The sequence below is a fragment of the Vicia villosa genome, linkage group LG1, assembly GCF_029867415.1.
Source record: "Vicia villosa cultivar HV-30 ecotype Madison, WI linkage group LG1, Vvil1.0, whole genome shotgun sequence".
Classification (NCBI taxonomy): Eukaryota; Viridiplantae; Streptophyta; class Magnoliopsida; order Fabales; family Fabaceae; genus Vicia; species Vicia villosa.
In genome coordinates, this window is record NC_081180.1 from 42,881,061 (window position 1) to 42,886,071 (window position 5,011).

Genomic DNA, 5,011 nt, shown 5'->3' on the forward strand with positions numbered 1-5,011 from the left:
TTCCTTGAAAGCCCTTGATGGTTAATTCCAAGGCATTGATATAAGGATTTTACCCGAAAACAGCCGTTACTCTGCCCGATTTTCGTCAGAATTTTAATGTGCTTAATGCGAAATGGTGCTAAGATAATAAGTTCATCTGAATCCCCAAGTGGTAATGTGATGGTTTAGTATTGATATTCCAAAGGATGGGAAATCTACCTTGACTCATAATGTCAAGTGTTGGCTTCTTATTTCGGTTAGACCGTTTCTTTCCTTAGCTTTTATTTTACGCAATAGGATAGCCTCTTCATCTCCTCCCATTCTTAAATTTTCAAAATCTTCTCCCTTTTTCAAAAACCTTCTTATGTTTGCAAACCTTTTCAAACCCCTTTTCTTTAAAAATATCTTTTGCCCTTAGTGGCTTTTCCTTCAAAGTTTAGACACCGTTAATTGTCGAAACGAGTGGTTATACCCCACGATTTTGAAATTGATTGATATAATGAGATCTTTTCCGCGTGAGAGAGCTAGTGGCATACTCGTTGATTTTTATCCGAGTTGGAGCCCTTCTTTCATTTGCGATGCAAAGAACTCGTTTGTTCTCACGCTCAAGATCAATGGCTGAGTATTTCTCTCCGACGACGATAAAGTGTTTATTCATTTTTTTTAAAAACGTCTTTCCCTTTTAAGCGGAACTACATTAGCTCTGACTTCTCCATTGCACCGAGGAGGTATGTAGGCCCAAAGCTTAACGCTTTGCCGAGCTTATTTTAAAAATAAAACAAACCTTTTTTTAGCACACACGACACAGATTTTCAAAAAGGTTCCTGTGGAGTACCACAGATATGAGGGGTGCTTAAAACCTTCCCCTTGTATAAGCAACACCCGTACCTAAGATCTCTTCTCTTTTGTTTTAAAAACAAACTTTGGGTTTTATTCGTTCTTTTCCCTTTTCCTTTGGAAACAATAAAGCGCGGTGGCGACTTTCACTGAAATATTGATTCGAGTCAATCCTATGGCTTCGATATCAGATTTTCCCCGCTACAGGTATACCTATACCGGCGCTTTTTCCCTAAAAGCGCTTTCGTACCATATACCTAACGTTCCCTATACCAACGCTTTTAGAAAGCGCTCTCGTACCCACCCTTTACCAGCGCTTTTTAGAAAGCGCTCTGGTACCCCCCCTTTACCAGCGCTTTCTAGAAAGCGCTCTCGTACCCCCTCTTTACTAGCGCTTTCTAGAAAGCGCTCTCGTACCCCCCTTGCCAGCGCTTTTTTCCCTTGTTTTTTATTTTTGTTTTTTGCGCAACCTATAGCAGCTCTTTTCCCAAAAGCGCTTTCGTAGATGCGCTGCTAAAGGACAAATTTGTTGTAGTGATGGAGGGACTCAATTCTTACCAAAAAATAATACATTTTGACTCATACTTGTCATACCCCAAATTTGTCCTACCCTTTTACTTTCATCTGGCTTAGGCTTTTCATTCATGTGCATATCTCCATTAGGTCATTAACATGACTCATGCATTCATTAATCAATAACTTCGCATTGGACCAAGGATTTTGAAATCTAGGGGTTTTACGTGGCCGTTCATTGTGGAATTCATTCTCCTAAAGTTATAAGGTTTTCACCTATGAAGATTCGTCAAGGGCAAGAGGACTATGGTTTTTATACATGGTGTCTGAATTTGTTAATTTCACTGAGGATCACAAGATTTCATGCTAAGTGTTCTCCTATGCTTCAAGTATTGTCTTTGTCCAAAGAACTCCTCGGGACATTCCTTTTGTGATCTTTAAGTCAAGGATTTATGGTTTGAATTACCAAAGTGTGGGCATGTTTAGAAGATTCCTTTTGTTCGAGGTTACAAGGCATTTGGTTCGACTACTTGAATCACAAAGAGACTACACAAAAGGGTCAACATACATGGCAAAGTCAAACGGCCATTCAATTCATACATTACTAGAAGCTATTACAAAAAAAGGGTGGAAAGGAAGAGAATAAGAGTTACATTCATTAGAGAGAAAGGAACTTCATTACAACATCCATCCATTACCCCATTCCCGTGTTTAATACATATTTGATACATCCATACCGTTACAAAGAAAACCATACAACAAACTGAATTATTAAAGAAAAAACGGGGACCAACAGTAGCATTCATCACATTACATCACTCACTGTATCATTACATGAAGAACATCCATTTTGTAAAACAAGACATAACCCCCAAAGTTTATAACAAAAAAGAATCTTACAAGGAAAAGAAATCATTACAAAAATTCAGAATTGGAATCATTGAGAATTACACAAAAGGTAACAGTTGACATTCTGGTCAATTGTTGACCAGAGACCCTGACTTGGGCCTAGACTCAACACTATTCCCTAAACTCTCAACCTAATCTTCATCATCGTCCATGATTTCTGCCCATAACCATTGTTTCCATTCATGTCCTCGTGTCCAAACCAATTTAACAGAACCTGCAGAATATAACATGAGCACACATCAATTCTAACCATACAGCCATTACCAAAATCTAAAAAACGATCCACATATCAGCCCTTGCTGAGAAAAGTAACCTCGTACATTCACCAATTAACTAGCTTACTAACATCAATCTAACACCCCATTTAACCATCGTTTTAACAATTTCAAAATTCAAAATAGATGTTATACATGACCATACCTGCATAAAACCAGAGCAGCTGAACCGACTCAGACTTGTAATATCCACACCACACAAACCGGTTGTTGCAAATTGAACCATGCATACACATTAAATACAGTCGAGCATCCTATCACAAACCCAGAATAAACCTACACTGCAGTCGTATATTCAGTCCCAGTTCCCCACACAACTTCATTACATACATTCACTTAACCAACCTATCAAATCCAGCTCAGCAAATATCCTAAATTCTAATCATAACTAACTGTCCAAACTCACTCCAACTAACCATAACAGAATCCCCAACTGTAACTAACTCCAACAGGTTTTCATAACAACTTTCCAACCATCACTAACAGACTGTAACAGAAAAAAGCAGAAGAGAGTGAGAACTAACCTGAAACCTTTTTTCAAACTCTATATAGCAGAGCCTCTTCTCACATTTTCAGGCTCTCACTCATCGTTATCCTTCACCTCTTCCACACGCCATTCTCTTCCTTCACACGCCCACAATCAAGACGCACCATTCTCACTCTCTCTCTTCTTCAATCATCTTCACCATCGTACCCTTCAATCTTCGCTACAAATCATCATCTTCATCAACTCTGAATATACAGAGGAGAACAAAAGGTTGAGAATCAGAAACATTGAGAAACATCATAAAGGAGAACGAGAATTCTCAACTAACAGATAACAGCAAGAGGAGTCAGTATAACGGAATCGGAACTCACCTCATAATGTAACAAACTTTATCGTGATTCTTCACTCTCTCGAGTTCTTTCAGAATCTCCTCAGAAAATCATCAACGTCACAAGAATCATCACCAGAACGAATCTTCATCTTCACTGTAGAATTCCCACGCGACAGTTCAACGTTCTGCGTCAATCTCCGATGCATCTTCATACGTCCTCAACAATAATACGCATCGTATCAATCTTCGCTTCACATAACAATTTGTTTCACTGCCATAACCTTTGATACAACAAGAATCCTCAAGAACAGAGCAAAGGATTGAATCGGAGAGAGGCGAGGGCGGAGCGAAGAGTGAGAGAACCCGCGAGAGAGACGGAGAGGTTTGGAACGAGAGTTGAGAAGTGAGCTGAGCGAAAACACCGTTTCTCCGATTGCGATTGAAGATCTTGCTCGGAGGTGAGGGAGCTTTCCGATCACCGCCGCGCCGTTCATTCGCGAGTGAGAGGAAGAAGAGCGTAGAAGCTCGAAGGTCACATTTTTACCCTAAATCCCTCTTTTCTATTCCATTATTTTTTGTTAATATCCACATTAATAATAATCAATTGGTTCTAATTAGGGATTAATTGTTAAAATTAACATTGATTAGAGAAAATCTGAGATAAAGCAAATTGGATATAAACTGGATCTGAACAATGCAAACTCTTGGGCCTAATACGAATTCATGTTCACACCCCCACCATGGCCCAGCACCGCGTTTTTTGGAATCATAAAAATCTGAAACAAAAAATCTGTATACCATTGAATCTGGGCCTGACGTCAGTTACTTCCCCCACCCCCAGGAATCAGGCCCATGCGCTGACAACTAGTTTTTAGTTCAAATCCTTTTACTAACTCACCCCCTGGCAGGCAGACTTCTAGAATTTGTTCCAATATTGTTTTCTTTCTAACTTTAGATTCATAAACCTTTTTTAGTTGAAATAAAAATAAACAAAAATATGGTTCAGATAGTTTTATGTGTGTACATAATTGTGATATATTTTGTAGATTTTTAGAAACTAGTTTGCTATTTTAAATAAATCTTTTTCTTAGATATGTTCATATTTTCGCATGTTTAGTGTGTTTTACCAAATAATTCGGTTGAGTGCCTTAGAAGTAGAATTGAATTCCCATTTTTTGTGTGATATCAGTAGGCTCCTATATCTTCATGTGTATAAAAAATAAAAGTGCAATTCCATGTCTTGATTAGATTTTCATTAGGTTTCTTTTACCCGATTGATGTGTTCTTCTAAGTGGTTAACCATGTGAATTTGATCTATAATTCGATTTGCATTCATGCAATGATGTTGGTTACTTTTTGTACATATAATTAGGGATGTCTAGAGGTCCTAAGACCTGAAATCGAAAATTTTAGATCATGTTTTCATATTTTGCCCGATTTTTCTTTATCACATGTAAATAACTTGTTTTCGGTTGACGATTGCACCGTAACTTGTACAAATGACCCGTAATTTTGTGTGAAACTTCTTGGCATGACTTTGTGGTTGTTTAGGCACCTAGTATAGGCTATTTGATACTGACTTGTACCATTTGATTACATGTTTCTAACTTCATTCACAATTTGAAACCGTTTAGCTAGTATTAACCTAGTGTTGTCTAGTTTTGGTTAGAGTTTTGTATT

The 5,011-nt window shown here is 38.0% G+C and overlaps 1 long non-coding RNA gene across 1 annotated transcript; it reads right to left on the bottom strand.

Annotated features, from left to right (window-relative positions):
• Positions 1 to 1,964: 1,964 nt before the first annotated feature.
• LOC131605015 (uncharacterized) lies at positions 1,965 to 3,863 on the bottom strand. Its single transcript, XR_009284654.1, has 3 exons — positions 3,372 to 3,863; positions 2,659 to 3,245; positions 1,965 to 2,452 (listed from the first exon to the last, which is right to left on the bottom strand). It is a non-coding gene; the product is annotated as an uncharacterized LOC131605015 (long non-coding RNA).
• Positions 3,864 to 5,011: the final 1,148 nt, after the last annotated feature.